The sequence below is a fragment of the Lepus europaeus genome, chromosome 9, assembly GCF_033115175.1.
Source record: "Lepus europaeus isolate LE1 chromosome 9, mLepTim1.pri, whole genome shotgun sequence".
NCBI lineage: Eukaryota > Metazoa > Chordata > Mammalia > Lagomorpha > Leporidae > Lepus > Lepus europaeus.
In genome coordinates this window covers 49,153,675-49,172,744 of record NC_084835.1, presented here as the reverse complement: position 1 = coordinate 49,172,744, position 19,070 = coordinate 49,153,675, and the positions used below count along the sequence as shown (strand labels likewise).

General features: G+C 45.8%; 1 protein-coding gene across 2 annotated transcripts in view; it reads left to right on the top strand.

Moving 5' to 3' along the window:
* Nucleotides 1-2,286: 2,286 nt before the first annotated feature.
* The window catches only part of CNTN3 (contactin 3), a 416,756-nt gene continuing 399,972 nt past the window's right edge, over nucleotides 2,287-19,070 (top strand). For both annotated transcript variants that reach the window (XM_062200206.1, XM_062200207.1), the window contains exon 1: nucleotides 2,287-2,321. The gene's annotated coding sequence lies outside the window, so the exon portion shown is untranslated. The remainder of the gene's footprint in view (nucleotides 2,322-19,070) is intronic.

The window sequence follows — 19,070 nt, the reverse complement described above, 5'->3', positions numbered from 1 at the left end:
TCCCATTAGCTAGGGTATCTGTGTATGAATTCGAAGGAAAATGCATTATGAGACATCAACTTTGAAAATATTAAAAGAAGACCCATGCCTATGATGGATGTGGGCATGGCAGAAATTGCATGTGCGAGGTGTAAGGCATGAGCATAATTTGCATGTAAAGTTCTCTCAGCTTCTTCCAGAATACACCAGTTCTACCCAATAAAACACTTTGTCACACTCAAGGGGTTTGCCAACATGTTCCCAGATTGCAAGCAAAAAGATTATTTACAGTAACCAATAACAACTGAAGCGACCATAAACCACCTTTCCGTACCTGTTCTATTTTTTTCTTTTGCTACGCAGAGAAACCCTAAGGAGTCCAAATTTACTGCGATTTAATTCTGATGGGAAAAAAGCACATTATTTTTATTTATAGCAGTGTGCTCTATCTATCCCTGCCTCTTTCCTCTCCCCCCACTCCTAAAACATAAATAATCCCAGCTTAAAAAAAATTTTTTTTTTTAATCCAGCCATTACCCTGACAGGGATAAGCAGCTTCCCGATAAAGTGCAAGACAGGACAAAAGTGGCTAACATCAGTTATGAACCTTGCTGGGGGCTCCAGAGGTTAGAGAGCATCACTATGGAAACAGTTTGGGGTGGGGCACTTGTTGCAGCTATTGAAGAGAGTTCTTTGTGTCAGTAGGAGGGGCTGGGGGCCTGCTTGCTGGCTTCAATGTAGGGAGCCTTGCCCTGCACCTCACTGCCCTGGGTTCTGTCTCCTGTTTTTAACCCCCCTGCGGCGGGAAAGCTCTAAGTGCGAGGACTGCTCACTCCTTTCTTGGGGGAAATGACCAAGACTGAGAAAGCGCAATCAAAACAACCATTCCCTAGGAATTCATTTTCAGGTCAGGTGAGGTTGCTGCTCTTCACCGGACGTCACCTGGGCTGGACTGCAGATATCACAGGGAGCGCAGAGGTGAGACGAGGAGACCGGGCTGTGAGCTCCTGTTTGAGTCTAGTTAAGCAAACGTGACTAGATTTCTTAATGTAAACGGAAAACTAACTTGTGCTCTATTTTTAAGTTGTAAAAGTAAAAAGTCGGCTCTAATTTCAGTCTCCCTCCCAGTGACTAGGGTTAACAGCATCTTGGAACATCGTTCTAGAAATCGTGAACGCATAAAATAGGCACCAGTGTGCATATATACAAGGCACCGAATTGCACGTAGTTTCTTGCAGCAACGTCTTTTTCCTAACATTCCCTTTTGGAGGTCATGTATGCCAATACCGGGTAGAGGCATCTTTCTCGGTGTAGCGGCTGTTTTCTATTCCATTGCCTAGCTCCGCTGCATTTTAACTAGCCCCTCCCCTAAGGATGGATGGTAAGTTGTCCCCTGTCTTTTCTCACCTACATCAAGTCGCCCTTGTTTGCACAGGTGCCGCCATGCAACTCAAAGGCTTAGGACTTCAACCGGCAGACTTCAAATCGAGCTTCTCCTTCCAGCGACCACCGTCCGTAGGTACGTGGACAGATACAGGGGATAAGATCCCATCCAAGAATACAATTGCGTTTATTCTCTGACTCATGGAAACATTGGGCAAAATACTTGTCTCCTCCCTGAATCCAGGAACAGTAATAGATCAGGGCTGCGCCGGGGACTCTACGAACTCATTCATCGGAATAGCGCAACCCGCTGCCCCATGCCCTGCAAAGCCTTCTTCATTACGCGCTCTAATGCCAGAATCCGCGATCTTGGCGCGCTGGCGGGAGCGCGGCTGCAGCAGGTTTTCTCAGAAGTGGGATTTCCTGCCTTAACCCCCCGGCTCCGCAGGAGCCTGCTGTGCGGCGCCCCCACCTCCCCGCACCGGCTCCCCCCGCCGCTCCAGCCGGCGGCAACCCGTGCACCGCCCAGACCCTGCAGGGTCCGGACACGCGTGGGTGCCAGCGGCGAGCGCAGGGCAGAGCGCGGTCTGCCGGCGCGGTGCTCGGGGGGCGCCGCGAGCGCGGGCCCCCGTTGGCTGCCGCGCCGCGATCCCCGCCCCTCCCTCCCGCCGCGTCCCCTCCCTCCCGCGCCCGCGCCCGCGCCGGAGCCGGAGCCGGAGCAGCGGAGGCGCACGCAGCGCTCTCTCGGCGCCGGCAGCAGCCGCAGCGGCCTGGCGCGCGACGGCGGCGGCGGCGGCGGCGGGCGGGCGGGCGCCGCGGGATCGGCGGGCACGGCGGGCGGGGCGCGGCGGCGGCGGCGGCGGCTCGCGCGGGCGCGCACGGCGGCCCCCGGGCCCCGACGAGCGGCGGCGGCGGCGGCGGCGGCTGCGGGCGGGAGCCTGGCGAGCTGCAGGCACCAGGTAGGTTGACGCTGCCTGGTTCCCTGCCTGCCAGCCGGGCACGGAAGAGGAGCCACCTGCCGGGGCCAACTTTCCCCACGGCTTCCCGGCGTCAGCATCCCGAAGTTTGTTGGCCGGGAATGCACCTGCCGGCTGAGGAATAAAGGGCTTATCCCAGCCGTTTGCCTTGGGGAGGTCATTTTCTCCCGTCCAGGGCGAGGGTTGCCTTTGGGCTGGGAAGATCCCGCAGCCTCATCTTGGGCGCGGGGAAATGCGGGTCGGGCCCTCTGCATTTCTTTCAGCACACGGATTCGGCGAGTAAAGTTGGGAAATAAAGTTGTGAGCCGAGGGGTGCGGAGGAAGAAGCCCGATGCGAGGCGCAGGGCGAGGGAAGTGTCGCCGCTGTGCTGGGACCCACACCCGAGTCCCGAGTCACGGGGCTCATGGAGCCAGGGTGCAGGAGGAGGACGCCTCGGTTAGCGCCCAAGTTTTCGGAGCTGCGTGCTCCTTGCCCTCCTGTCTGCAGCCTGGCACGGACTCTCTCGTCGTGTCTATCGGCCACCTTTTCTTGGGTGGGCTAGATGCGGTCCGGGTTTGTTGACTTCTGTGTTCTCCCAGGAGCCACAGGGTGCGAAACCAGCGGGTATCAGAAATGCAGAGGTGGAAAACCAGGGAGTGTCCCCCGCCACCCCCGCCCGAGCCACAGCACCAGCCAGAACTGTTCTGGTGTGGCGTGGAAGATAGGAGCGGCTCCGGGCGCTGCGAGCGCACGGCTCACCAATCCGTGTGTCCTTCCCCATATCGCATTTCCTTATTGATTTACAAGGAGGAGATGCGCTCCGAGAAGCGTTTTAATAATGCCCAGAGCCCTTCCAAGAGCTAAAGGGAGGGGGCAGGTGGGAGCAGAGCGCAGGGCAGGGGGCGGCCAGTTCTGACAGCCCCAGCCCGGGATGCGGGGGAATGGAGCCGGAGCACGCCACTGGGAAGCCTGGTGTGCGGGAGGGAAGTCAGAGCCCCAGCTCCCACGGTGAGGAGGTGAATCCAGAAATAATTTTAAAAATGATTAAGCAAGAATAACTTAAAAAAAAAAAGTAGGGAGAATGTGCATGCTGTGGTTTCTGTCTGCCCCCACAGAGATGAATTTCACACTGGCTGAGAAAGAATCCTGATCTGTAAATAGATTAAAAACAGGAATTAATCAGAGCAATGAGTCAGAGCCCTTCGGAGATTGAGAGGAGGGGTGATTGCCAGTGAAGGAGCCCTTGTGTCTCCACTGAAGTCCAATGTGTTACTTTCCATGGCTAGCTCTGTTTACCAACAGTAACCTGACTTTGGCTACAGTAACCTGGGATCCTAGGTGGTGGTTTTAACCCTTTGTGGGTCATGGCCCTGCGGGGGGTGGGGGGTGGGGAGTTGTCTGTGGGTTGGTATATATCCACTTGTGAGGTGCTTTGTCTGTGCCCTCCTCGTTGTCATGGGGCAGGTTCCTGTAAATGTTGGTGGCTAAAGAAGTCATCTGATAGGGTTCACCCCAACTAAAAGGAGAGGTGTTTGCTTGACACTCCTAAGGAGAGGGGTCAGGGGTAATTGATGTCTGGGTGCTTGCTTGCCATCCGCTTGAGAGTCAGCATGTGGTTCCAGAACCCCTCAAACGATCAGCATCGACTAGGGCAGCATATTATTGAGTGCTTTGGTTAGAGGAATGGTGAGGGTGAGGGCATGCAAGTGGCTCTCCTACCCAAGGGTGGGTTAGGTGAGACTCTTGTGAGTGGCTTATTGATTTGCCAGGTCATAGATTCAGGCGGTGGCCGCCTCCAGACAATCACATTCAGCCCCATGTCCTGCCCACTGTCTGGGTGTCATTACTGTTAGCCTGACACTGTGAAGGCGCTCAGCTCCTGTCTGCCGGAGAGCTCTAACTTTTAAATATCCTTCACAGCACAACCCGAGCCCCAGTGTGCCTGAAAATGGCCACAGACCATTTAATAGGACCAAAGCACTGCGCAATTTCAAGTGGGGCCAAGATAAGCTGCGGACAACAAGCTGTAGCCTTTCTGTTGCTGATTTATGTTCAATTTTATCACTGTCACATTTCATATATGCCTAGTTATTACAAACTAATAGCTTCTTCGCTCTGCTGGCAAAATATGCATCTTTCTCTTGTATGAGTTCCTAACTCCTTCTCACATATTCAGTATGCATCTTCCAGCTTTGTTTTTACTGCATAATTTAAGTGTCCGACTTGAAGTTCTCATTAACTCTTAATATGTTTTGTGCTGAAATAGTATATAGATGTAATTGCCCCCCCCCTTTCAAATTGTCAGATCTGTATATCGCTATATTGTGGCAACCCAACAAAACAGAGAAACTGACAGGGTCGGTGTTCTGTGTTTTTCAATCACCATTTAATAAGTTGTTAGCAGTAGAATAATGTTAATTCTATGCAGTGGGAGATACTCAGATAACAGGAGAATTTATGGAAGTGGTGTGTGTTTTAAAGTCTTCATCAGTACCACCTTTAAGCCTTATTATCCCAGTGAGTATATCTCTTTGAGCATCTCTAAGGTCTTGCCTGTGACTTTTAATATGCATATGTATGTGATTTTTAATATACACAGACATATATAAGATAGTCACTTAGTGCTGTTGGAATATTACCTTCTTTATGCTAGATAAGAGTACATTCACTAATATCCTTTTTGCGAAAGTATTTGACAATAATGAGAATATTGGGGCTCAGAATATTTGGAGATAGGACATTTCTTTGATTCTCGGACTGATTTCTTAGTTTCGGATCAAATTTGTAGAAAGATTTCAAAAACTAATCAAGTGTACTAATGGTCTTGGATTTGTAATGCTGCCCCCCCCCCAGTCTTAAACACAGTAGAACATTTCTTTGGGAAATTTGCTGCAGCAGAAATGTACTTCCTGTTTGAAATTTTGTATGCCAAGTTTCAATCCGTAGTACATTTTTATTTTCCTTCTTTTATGTACATGTTATAAACAAGAAATAAGGGTTTGTAATAGAAGTGCTGGCAGAACTTTATAGCATTTCAAACAGCTCTGCTACTTGGAATGTAAATATTTGTAGAATCTTTACTGTGCAAGAAGCTGCCTTGTAAAGAGCGAGGAAAAATGACTATTTTATTAAGTAGAATGAGATAATTCAGAAGGTACACATACTCTTTATTGCAGATGTATTGGTGTTTGAAGAAATAGATTATCTACGTTACAGCAATTGCAAAGCACTCTCTTAGGTGCCTTTGTAACTCACATTGTACATTTCCCATGTTCTAGAACAGGGAACAATTTTGTCCCACTTGTTTCCTAAGTCACTTGATTTTGATTGCCTTTCAAATATTAAGACATGAGATCCAGAATTCAAACCACTTTGTGCTACTCATAGATTATTTGTTTTTGCCTGTCGCTAGATTATTTTAGTCGGGTAAAGAAATCCTGGGGCTGTTTCCATCCTCAGTAGCTGTATTATGGGGCACTTATTATGGTGCTGCCCAGATTCCATGGGTCTTTTGCTTCTCATTCTGTGCCATTCCTCACATTTGCCCACTTTCCTCCATCTCTACCCACATCATCCTTACCCCAAGTCACCAGCTGCTCTCCTGGGACACCTGCATTGACTTCCCTACCTCCTTTCTTTTTCCCCAAACCATTCTATACCACAGCCCGGGCAGTAATTTCTTTTAATATAGGGACAATTAATAATCCTCTAATCAGAACACTTAAGTGGCTTTCTGTTGCACTTAGAATAGAATGAGAAATGATTACATATCACCTGCAGAGCTGTGTAGGATTTAAACACTGCCTATTCCTTTAACATCTCAACACCCTGCTTTGGGGAGTTAAAGCTCCCTGTTCTGCCATTTTGTTGAGCCTCTTCCCTACCTTAGGGATGATTCTGTCTCTTTACCAGGGAGCCCCCTTCAGACCTGACCTCCAAGTACACCCACACACATGCATACACACATATTTATGAGTATACATGCGTGCACCCATGTGGAGCTTTTGGCTGCTGCTCACCCTTAGGTTACAACTTATGTATTGTTGGCTTAGAGAAGGTTTTTACCTTCTAAATAGGGACACCTCTGTTGGCCGTCTTGTGTTCCATTTCCGCACAGCACTTGTCACAACTTGGAACTGTACATTTCCCTATCAGATTCCTTCTTTGCTATCCTGTAAGCACCTTGTGAGGGGTTCCCACGTCTGCTTTACTCACTATGACAAAGCAGCTCCTATCATGACATGATAAACCTATGAGAATTAAGCTTCTGAGGATGCTCAGTTTGCGACCTGTGCGGGTAGCACACGTGTGACCAAAGACTGTATCCAGAAGTCCCCTGTCCAGCACGAGGCTCCAGCTGACCTTGCCACCATTCTTTCTGTCATGGTGCCCTGCTCTCGTATGTCGCTTGGACATCTGCTGCTCCACACCCCGTGTGCCCAGAAGGGAATTCATCCCTTTTCCTCTCAAGCTGTTTGCAGTGTGGGTGTTGCGTGCTTTCTGTCACTCTTACAGTGGTTGTCAATGCCTGGGGCACCCAAAGGTCTTTGGATCTATCCTTTCCCATCACCCTTGCAACCAGTCACAAACTAAAAACACCGGAAGATTCCTCTGGATCCTTATGTGCCAGGTCACATTCTCAGTGCTCTATTCCTTCCACGTTTTTTACATAAATGCAACCAACTGCGAAATGACCTTCCTCCCTACTCCCTTTCTTGCTCCAGTCTCTCTGACCCATGGTGCTGTATTACTCCAGAAGCTGCAGGTGAGCTGGGTGTCCACCTAGAGAAAACATGCTATCTGATGCAGCCTGTGTGCATGAGGTGGCTTGTTCTCGCTAATCTCCTCCTGAAATTCCACATTCCAACTGCAGCAGCCTTCTTCAGTGTCCTTCAGCATGCAGCATGGCCCCACTGGCTTCAAGGTCCTTGCATGTGCCCATGGGCCTGTAACACCCAAGGCTTCTACTTCACTCCCCTCAGCTCATCCCCGTTCTCAATTTGCCTCTGTTTCAGACAGGAAACCTCTTGGCTTCCACTCTGACAGTTGGTCTGGGTGACATCTACCTGTCCATCACTCCAGGAAACCTTGACTGTCCTTCAAGACATGAGGGTCTCAAGATGCTTATTCTCAGTCTTAAAAAAAAATTCCTGGGACCCAGCGCTGTGGCTCACTTGGCTAATCCTCCACCTGCGGCACCCGCACCCCAGGTTCTAGTCCCAGTTGGGGTGCCAGATTCTGTCCTGGTTGCTCCTCTTCCAGTCCAGCTCTCTGCTGTGGCCCGGGAGGGCAGTGGAGGATGGCCCAAGTGCTTGGGCCCTGTGCCCCATGGGAGACCAGGAGGAAGCACCTGGTTCCTGGCTTCGGATCAGTGCAGCACCAGCCGCAGCGGCCATTTGGGGGGTGAACCAATGGAAGGAAGACCTTTCTCTCTCCCTCTCTCACTGTCTGTAACTCTACCTGTCAAATAAATAAATAATCTTTAAAAAAATTCTTCTTTCATAAAATTCTTCTTTAGTGAGATAATAGATTACAATTTAGATAATACTGTAACATTGCTTACCATCTACCTTTTTTGTTGGTCTGTGAAGGGAGTGGCACACACATATATCAGGGCTTTGATAGATATTTGTAGAATGAAAGTCTCATTGTTTTGGTTGGCATGAAGTTCTGCCATACTTACGTTTGGGGCTTTGTGTTCTGGGAGTATGGGATCTTTTGTGTATAATTTAAAGTTTTTATTTCTGCACAGTTTTTGAGTGACAGATCATTAATGGGCAACAGATGACTATCTTGATACCTGAATTTAGGAAATTATGTGACAGATGTATGATCTGAAGAAAGCATAAGGTAAAGCCTGTAAGTACTGAGGGCTTGTTCCTTTGTGTCAAGGAACTTTACTTTTTCTTATTTTCATGTAAGAGAGTAATTTGTAATCCTCAAACTCCATTGTTTTATTAGAGTAAAACATTGGCATATGAAATAAATACCTAAATGACTACACCACAACAAATCAAAAGCATATCTTCTTAAACTATAAATACTTAACAGTGAGGAAAGGCTTTGTGGACATTTAGTAGTTACATCAGTCACCCATCAAAGAGAAAGCTTCAGGGCTGGTTCTGTGGCATAGCAGGTAAAAGCTGCTGCCTGCAGTGCCGGCATCCCATATGGGCGCTGGTTCGAGTCTCGGCTGCTCCACTTCCAGTCCAACTTTCTTCTATGGCCTGGGAAAGCAGTAGAAGATGGACTCCTACATGCGCGTGCGAGACCCAGAGGAAGCTCCTGGCTCCTGGCTTCGGATTGGCCCAGCTCCAGGCTTTGCGGATTTTGGTGGAGTAAACCAGCAGATGGAAGATCTCTCTCTCTCTCTCTCTCTCTCTCTCTCTCCCTTTCTCTCTCTCCCTCCCTCCCTCTCTCTCTCTCTGCCTCTGCCTTTCTGAAACTCTGCCTTTCAAATAAGTAAATGAATCTTTAAAGAGAGAGAGAGAGAGAAATCCTCACTAACAGCAGTGAAATTTCTGTTTGTCTCTATTGTGTCCAAACTTGTGATCTTTCTGCAGAGATTAACTGGGGTTCTGCTGAAAAAACAGAGATTGCCCATCATGAGGTTTGCCGAATCATCTGTGGGATGAGGCTTGTCAACTTGCACTTTAAATGTTTTTAAGTTTTCTTATTGGAGTTGCAGGGGAGAAGGAGTGAGAGATATCTTCCATGCTCTGGTTAACTCCCTATGCCCACAGGACTGAGCCAGGCCAAAAACAAGATCCTGGAACTCAACCTGGGTTTCCCATGTAGGTGGTGGGGACCCAACTACTTGAGCCATCACTTGCTGCCTCTTGGTTTGCACATTAGCAGGAAGCTGGATCAGAAACAGAACTGAGACTTGAACCTAGACACTAGGATGTGGGTGTGCTAACTGACCACTGAACAACTGTGCCAAATAGCTCCATTTTTAAGGTTTTTATTTTAAAATGATTTTAGATTCAGAGGAAGTTACAAAAATAGTACAAAAAATGCTTGCCTGCTTTTCAGCTTAGCTTCCCTGGTGATGCTGTGTACAAGAGCTGTAGAACAATGTCAGAACGAGGAAATTGACAGTGGCATATTACTCTTAACCACATAGACTTTATTCAGTTTTCATCATTTTTTAAACCTGATTTCATGAGTATGTATACAGATAGTTCTATCCCCTGGTAGATTCGTGTATTCAGGATTTTAATTTAAAGAATGGATGTCCCAAGGGGTGCCATTTTCTTGTCAGCAGACATGATGGAATATTTTTGCAGGTGTCTTCAAGGTTTGAAAAATTCTGCTTCCATAGACCTTTTTCTGTGCAAATATTTGTCTTGCTCTTAAATACCACAAACTCTTCCACCTTGGCGATGCTTGTATGTAAAAGTTGCTATGGAAATAGAAGTCCTGGGAATTTATAAACCAGGATGTGACATTTGGGTGCTTCTTTGTGGTCATCAGCTTGGGAACCTCTGGTGACTTCCCATGCTACATTTGAAAAGTTTGACAGATAACAAACATGCTTGCCTTACCCATGTTCAGACCCGAAGAGGATTTTTATGCTACCAGGGCAAGGGTTCAACTGGATACTTCCTTGAGGGTTCTAACTGCGTCACGGTCTATTTGTATGTCTTACTTAGAAATAGTTGCTCTTTAAAATAACTCAGTGCATTGCAGACGACGTCATGACGTTTTTCAGGCAATTAAAATCAACCCGAACAATACAGCCAGTGAGCTAATCTGATGCCTGCTCCTCACTTGGTCTGGCCACCGCCCTGCATGTAGAGCAGCCCTACGTTGCTGATTACCAGTCCTCTTACTAATTCTGGTGAGTGTTCTGAAGGCTCTGCAATACAGATGAGGCAAACTGGTACCAAAATCAGGTGTGTGTGACAGCACCTCCCTCATCCTTACCCATTCTCTCTGCCTACAAAAGCTGTGGCATCTGTACGTATTAGACAAGCTAAGTCGTTTTCGGCTACTACTCCAATAGCCTTACTAGGGCTTCTGTTTTATTTTAAGTAAAACCAATGAAAGACTTGGGGCATAGCCTCTGTGGTTTTTAAATGTAAACCCTGTAGGCCCAATTTTCTCTCTCTTTTTCTTCCTTTTAAAATACATTTTTAACTCATATACAATGTAAATATACACATGCTTATATTAAGTATTAATTTATTGGACTTTCAGACATAGTATCTAGCATTGCCCCTAGGGAATTGATTCTGTCGAATATAGTGGCGTTGTTAGCTCATAAAAAGAACAAGGGGCCAGCGTGCTGGGGCATAAAGGATTAAGCTGCAGCCTGCAGTGCCATAATCCCATATGGGCACCCATTTGAGTTTTGGCTGCTTCACTTCTGATCCAACTCCTTGCTAGTGGCCTGGGAAAGCAGTGAGAGATGGCACAAATACTTGGGTCCTTGCCACCTGCTTGGGAGATCCAGAAGAAGCTCCTGGCTCCTGGCTTCAACCTGGTCCAGCCCTGGCTGTTGTGGGCATTTGGGGAGTGAACAGGAGATGGAAAGTCTCTCTGTCTCTCCCTCTCTCTGTAACTCTGTCTTTCAAATAAATAAATAAATAAATTTTTATTTTCTTTTTTTTTGAAAGTTTTTTTTGTTTGTTTATTGAAAGAGTTGTAGAGAAAGGTAGAGCCAGAGAGGGAGAGGGAGAGGGAGAGGGAGAGGGAGAGGGAGAGAGAGAGAGAGAGAGAGAGATCTTCCATCTGCTGGTTCACTCCCCAAATGGCTGCTACAGGAGCTTCTTCCAGGTCTCCCATGTGCATGCAGGAGCCCAAGGACTTGGGCCATCTTCCACTGCTTTCCCAGCCATAGCAGAGAGCTGGATCAGAAGTGGAACATCCAGGACTCGAACCAGCACCCATATGGGATGTCAGTACTACAGACCAGGGCTTTAACCCACTGTGCCAAAGCGCTGACCCCAATACACTTTTAAAAAATAAAGAAAAGGAATGAAAGTCTTGATTTATGGGATTGGTTATATCAGGAAACAACCTGCATCATCTGTGTAGAGGACATATCTCCATATAATGGGGAACTGGGATGGCTACATCAGATGGCTTTTGGAGTTTTACATATATATATATATATATATATGTAATTTAATAATGCCAATAATTTAATATGTAATTTAATAGTGCCATAATTATCTTTTTTCTGTAAATAGTTTAATATTTTGACCTGTATAAAAAATCTTTTGTTGTTTTTCTAGAAATTATTAGGGACTTCTCTCCTGAGTCTTGAGATTTTATTCTTCCTTTTTAATAGATTATTTCTCCATCCTTCTTCCTCCCTCACTTTCATTTTATAACAACTTCCCTACAGTCTCAGCTGTGTATGAGCACCCTTCCCCCTGCCCCTCCCTGCCCCGCGCAGTAAAGTTGCACAGATGGGGGACATGTTGGCTGGTATGTGGGTTCATACACCCATGTTATGTAACTGAGTTGGTTTCGTCTTCAGCTACTTTTTCCTCCTGCTCTTTTTCAACTTTCCTCTTCCTTGCTTGCTTCATTTTCTTTTCCTGCTTGTCTCCTCCATACTGACCCCTAGTGGATACATGCTTTCAGTTGAAAATACTAAACTGTTAGTTTTTTTGGGATGAGGGGGCGGCAGAATGGGGCACTGTATTGTACCGGGACTGTGGGCTTTAAATGTGATCTTCAGAGAAATATAACTTCAGAGAAGATAAAATGCAAGGATGGCTTATATCATCACCTGTAGCACTCATTTTGTAAAGGTGTAACTGGCTCTTTGTACCTAATGCATTCTCTCTGCTGTTGGATGTTTTTAGGAGAATATTTCCACAGAAATTAAACATATACAATGAAAAATACACAAATCATAATTCTACCACTTTTTGAATTTTAACAAAATAAATAGACCATAGCAGATAGCATCCAGACCAAAAAAATGAGTTTTCTCCATGCTATAGAAAAGATATTCACCTGATGTTGTCTTCTAATAAATATAATCCTCTTTAGTAAAATTAAAAAAAAAATGCAAGGATGGCGGCCACAGGGCTTCCTTGGAACTTGGATGGGGACTTGCTTCTCTTCCAAGCAGCAGTGTCTCTTTGCTCTCCCCTCTGTCTGGACTGGTGCATTGGATTTGGACTAGAGCCTGTGGCTAAAGTGGTGATCTTGGGTGTCCTGCCCCTCAGCCTAGAAGGGCTCAGGAGCTTCCTTTCAAGTGATCGTCCTACCTTGAGTCCACAGTGGAAAGCCACCCAGGCAAGCTTGTGGGGACCTGAGGCCCCAGGGGGAGAACCACTAGCCAAAATGAGCAGCCAGACCTGCGACTGGGGCCATCTGGTCCCAGGAAAGTTGTTGGATGACTCAAGTTCCATGAATGACCCCAGGGAAAATCCAGCAATCAGCTGCTCAGCTAAGCTCTTGTCCCATTGAGAATCATCAGGAAAAAACTGTTTGTTTACGCTATTAAGCTTTGGCATATTTTGTGTAGTAATAACACACACTTTTTTTTTAAAAAAAGATCAGTAATTTAAACACTAATTTTCATTAAGAAGTAGATAATACGTATTTATCACATACAACATGTTTTGGAATTTGTGTATATTATGGATTGATTAAATTGAGGCAATTAATATAGGCATTATTTCACAAACTTATTCTTTGTGGTAAGAACACTGAAAATATACTCGTGGCAATGTTATAGTGTACCACAGACTGTTATAAAAAAACACTCACTCTGTGGTTTAATAGATCATTTGAACTTACTCCTTCTGTCTCACTGAAATTCTGAATTCTCTATCATTTGATCAACATCTCTCTTCCCATCCCTCAGTCCTGGCAAACACTGTTCTGTCTGTTGCTGTGAATCAAATTTTATCAGATTACAAATGAGGGAGATCATGAGTATTTGTCTTTCTGTGACTGGCTTCTCTCACTTAACAGAATGTTCTCTGGGCTCGTCGGTGTTGTTGCAAATGGGATTTCCTTCCTTTTTGAGGTTGGATGGTATTACGGTGTGTGTATGTATCACATTTCCTCTGTCCATTCACCCATTGGTGGACACTTAGGTTGATTCCCTGCCTGACTATTGTGAACAGTGTAGCAATAAATGGGAGAGTGCAGATACTCCCATAGATGGATCTCATTTCCTTCAGATGTGTAGCAACACTGGGATTGCTATAATGAGATGGCAGTTTTAGTTTTTACTTTTTTGAGGAACCTCTGTACTGTTTTTCCATAATGGCTTTCCAAGTTTGCATTCCCACCCACAGTGTGCAAGTGTTTTCCTTGTTTGCACATCTTCTCCAGCATTTGTTATCTTTTGTCTTTTTGACAGTAGCAATTCTAACACATATGAGGTGATATCTCATTGTAGTTTTAATTGTATTCCTGTGATAATTAGTTATGTTGGGCACTTTTGCATATACCTGTTCATCATTTGCATGTCTTCTTTTGAGAAATGTCTGTTTAGATTCTCTGCCCATTTTTAAAAAAATTTTTTTAAAGATTTATTTATTTATTTGAAAGTCAGAGTTACAGAGAGAGAGAAGGAGAGAGAGAGAGAGGGAGAGAGAGAGAGAGAGAGAGAGAGAGAGAATCTCCCATTTGCTGGTTCACTCCCCAAATGGTAGCAACAACTGCAGCTTGGCCCATCTGAAGCCAGGAGCCAGGAGCTTCCCCCAGGTCTCCCACATGGGTGCAAGGGCCCAAAGACCTGGGCCATCTTCCACTGCCTTCCTAGGCCATAGCAGAGAGCTGGATCAGACTTGGAGCAGCCGGGAATCAAACCAGTGCCTGTACTTGCTACGCTACAGCGCTGGCCCCCCTTTACAGTTGTTTCTTTCAAGAATGCTTCTCAGTGACCCTTCTTAAGCTGAGATTTTGTCCATAGGAAACCCAAGTGAAGAAAGGCCCTTCCCTGAGGTGCACTGTGCTCATTGAAGAAGACAGAAACCCAAGATGCTCAGCACAACCATGTAGTCACATTCAAAACTGTGGCTAGAACTGATCATGGATCAGACAGGGTTTCTCAGCGTTTCATCATTCAGAAGTCACAGGGATCATAAAGGGCAGAGAGAATTAAGTTAATGTTTAAAGGCAATAATATAGTTTACCTTTCATAGGCTCATATACACAGATGCTCTCTGAATCACTTGCACACCTGCCTAATAAGTAAACCCCAAAGTCTGACCTAATCATGTCATCAGGCTCGATCTCTAAGGTTTCTCTGTAGTCTCTCATCTTATGGTTCAAGTGCAAAAAGCTAAACCAAATAAATACTAGTACACTCGGGCTTCTGCCAGGACCTAACACATGCTTCATGGACTGATATTTTATATATATATATATATATATGCCAAGACATATATTCCTCATATAGATCTCAGGGTGAAGGGTGAGTATTTGTTAACAAGAATGTACTACACCCATATGTGTTAGCCATTTATGCAATAATCCTACCTAGAGAAATTCCACAAAATGCCTGTATTGTGAAACAAGAGAAATCTCTGGAGCTCTCCCTTGTTCACATTGGCTAGGATGGTTCTGCTGAACTCAGGTTTGCTCCTGTTTTTTTAGGCTGTTTGGGAGTAGGCTGATGGAGGTGGGGCTGGGCTGGGTTGGTTTGCTCAAACTGCAGGTGTATTTGGCTCTGTTGTTTTCATGCATCCCATGGTAGGGCCTGGGCCTAAGGAGATGCTCCCGAGTGGAAATTATTTTCATGCCAGTTGCAGGAGTGCACGATGCCAAGTAGAACAGACATAGAAGAGCGCCTGAAATCTGACCTTGTGACTGGAACATTATCACTTCTGCCGCCTTCTGCTGACCACATCAGGAAACGGCCAAACCCTAGGACAAGGGTGGGGAACCATGTTCTGCCTCATAGGAAGAAGGAGTTGTAATGTCACGTGACCAGGGACATAGCGACAGGAATGGGTGAAGCATTGAGGCTGACAGTGCAGTCTTCCCTGCCACCAACCTCACATCCATTAAGTACTGTAGATGCCCTCTAGGTTTAAGTCGCCTTTCAGATTAGAAACAGGAAATGTAAAATGTCACTTTAATGCCTATGAATGAATTACCATTCTAATTACTGCCTAAGTGCAGGAATCCTATCTTGGGCCTAAGAATACGAAGAAGTGGCCAAAGACATGAAATCTCACAGAATGGACAGTCCCACGGTGGGGGGACGGGGCGGGGGAGGACTGACATTAGTATTTGCAAGTCTCACAAGCGGTGTCTGTTGTGCCTGTTGGTAATATGTATGCTTAATTCTATCAAACTCTGTCTGCCACTTTAGAGTTTGTGACCTTGGGCAGGTTAATTTTCTCTTTGTCTCAGTTTCCTATGCGCAGTTGGAATAATGGCTTCTACTGTATACATTTGTTGTAAAGAATACTTGTAAGGGATACAGAAAGATCAGGTTCCTGGCAAAATTCAGTAGTTGCTGCCTGCTGTAGGTGTCTTACTGCTATTGCCTTATTATTCAGCATGTACACTTTATATGTAAATATAGAATAATAGATGCGCAAAGGAAAGAATGTTGGGAATAACTAAAGGAAACTGAGGGGACTGCCAAATAGAATGATCTGCAAGACTTCATGTGAACTGCTGACGGAGCTGGATCCTCAAGGTGTGGGGGCTGGAAATCAAAGCACAGCTTACCTGGTTGACGTAAGCCGGCCTGGCACGTTGGCGAACCATTGTGGTTTCCCTGCTTTTTGTAGCTGGGACATGCTTGGTGAGTTGAAAGTTGCGATAATGGAAAGCCTTGATTTGGCCAGATTTTTTTGGCTACCCGGATAGTATTAGAGTGTGGAAACAGCTCATAGGCCATGGGCTGTTTTGAGGCTAAATAAATAGGCTGGGGGTCGGGGAAGGGTTAAACTAGCTAAAATTTCTGTGTAAAGTGCTTTTGACTTTCATTCAAAAATTATCATCAAGTGTAGCATCTCTTTCACCAGTAAGACTGGAAAGATTCATAGGAAGCCTCAGGTCAAATAACAGGTTAATGACCTGACCAGAAGTGGGATCACTGTTTCTCGTGTCCAGAAGCGGGGCATTTTTCATTGCGGAACAGCGTCTACTTCTAAGAACATTTATCTACCTGTAAGTGGGAACTGTTGCCTCCTCCTCCGCAGTCACTGTGAGAGAACTTCGCTGCTGGTGCAGACCTCGGGCTGGATCTACCTTCTCTGCATTTCTAGGATTTCATCGAGGACTGGCGTTCAGTGTGCCCTTCAGAACCTCTTTCTACTTCCCCGTTCACCTTAAAACACCCTCTCCCCTTTGTTCCAGGCTGTCCCTCCTGTTTCTGCTCTTTTGGTTGGAGAATTTTGGGTTATTCATTCCCCACCCCCCTCCTCTATTTTCTATCTGCATCTATAAAAGAGAGGAATACAGAAACAAACAATAGAATATCTTCTACCAGCTGGGCTTTCCTTCCCATTGTCCTACATTTCTACATGGAATCCTCTTAATGGTTTTCTCCACTTCTGTCAAAGTCATACCCATCCTCTTTCAGGTTCAACTTAGTGGTCTCTCTTCCATTTCTCTTTAGTTTAAGTCAAACTTAAGTTAAGTTGACTTAACTTTAGTTAAGTCAAAATTAAGTCAACGCAGAGATCTGGGACTCTTTGTCCCAATGTTTGCTTCGTTACTGTTTAGAAACTACTGAGAATCACTGTGTACCCCTGGGGGAGGAAGGTTCCTGCTTGCCACATTGCCCATGGCAGTAAGATGACTGGCTTTGGCCAATACATTGTTAATATTTCCCATTTAGTCACTGCAGCGTTTTGGGGGCCATCCTATGGTTCCTTGTGTCCTCATTTGCATCTGGGCTGGAAGCATGTATTGAAGTGGAGCTTCTGTGAGCCTGGGTCCTGAGTGAGTGGCCTGACCTTCAGCCTTCACACATACAAAACTGACCTCATCAGCATGGGATCCATTGCTCAAACCATGAACGTGACTTCTTCCTTTTTAAGTAACACCCGTATCAGGTTTGGCATGCCAGTTTTTTCATTACTACATCTGAAATCTACTGAAACTGCCCAGTTCTCTCCATCTAAACCCTGGTCATCATTTGTCTCAATTACTACAGAAGCATCCTGTTATGGATTGAACAGAACCTGGCTCCCAAAGCTCATGCAGACTTTTCAACTTCAAAGTCTTAATGTTAATGGTTGAGGATTAGGATGGAGGCTTGAGTTAATTATGACAGCTGGTAATTGGGGCTAGTGGAAGATCTTTAGATCACTGGTGGCCTGCTTTCACATGGTAGTTCTGGATAAACATTGGTTATTTAAGCCAAATTTGACCTAGCTTTTCTCTCTGCTTCCTGGCAAATTGTGTGATTGTTCCTCTGTAACTCCTCCACCATTGCCAGCCTCTATCACATGCAAGACTAATGGTGCTGCCTGAACTTGAGCTATAACCAAAGTAGACCTTTTCCTTCCCAATAAGGAACTCTAGGATTTATTTTGTTTATTTTTTTAAAAAAATGTTTATTTATTTTCATGTATTTGGAAGATAGTGTGACATACAGACAGGGAGAGACAGAGAAGGAGAGAGATCTTCTGTACTATCTGCTGGTTCACTTCCCAAATGCCCATATCAGCCAGGGTTGACCAGGACAAAGCCAGGAGCCTGTAACTCTGTGTCTCCCACTTTAGTGGTATGAACCCAAGCACTTGAGCCATCAACTGCTAGCTTTCCATTGCATTAGCAGTAAGCTGAGCTGGCAGTAGACGTTGTCGGGACTCCAGCGGGCACTCAGGGCAAGGGGTGCTGGTATCAAGTAGCAGCTTAACCTGCTGTGCCACACACCTGCCACTGTTTTTGGATATTTTAGGTAAATAAATGAAAAACTGACTAATATGCATCCAATCTTGTTTTTCCTGTCTCAGATATCCACTCTTGATTATTTTGATGATATTTCTCTAGTTCAGCTAGTGTTGTTTTCATCTCCTCCCCCTCCCTCCCTTCCATCCTTCCTCCCTTCTATTATCTTCCTTGAGAAAGAGAGAGACAGAGAGAAACAGAGAAGGAGAGCGAGAGCAAGAGCGCTCCCATCTACTAGTTCACTCCATCAGATGCTTGTGATGGTCTGGGCCAGGCAAAAGCCGGGAGCTGGGGGCTCAGTCCAGATCTCCTGTGTGGGTGGCAGGGGCCGAAGCTGCTAGTGTCACTGCTGCCCCTCAGACTGTGCGTTCGCAGGAAGCTACACTTCGGAGTGGAACCACAACTGGAACCCAGGCACTGTGATATGGGATGTGGGTTTCTTAACCAGCATCTTTACGGTTAGACCAAATGCCTGCCTTAAGTTTTCTTTTTAAATGTGAAATCTCATAGCTTCCTCCCCACCGCATGCATACATTCATACTAACCTCAGTTGTCATTGCATGCATCACTCCTCCTGATTTTTTTAAATGCTAGCCTGTATCTGAGATTGATTTTAAGATTTATTTATTTTATTTGAGAGAGAGAGAGAGAGAGAGAGAGAGAGAGAGATTTTCCATCCTCTGGTTCAGTCTGCAAATGGCTGCAACGGCCAGAGCTGGGCCCATCTGAAGCCAGGAGCCAGGAGCTTCTTTCAGATCTTCCACGTGGGTGCAGGGGCCCAAGGACTTAGCTATCTTCTACTGCTTTCCCAGGCCACAGCAGAGAGCTGGATTGGAAATGGAGCAGCCGGGACTCAAACCAGTGCCCATATGGGATGCCGGCACTGCAGGTGCCTCCTCCTTATTTTATAA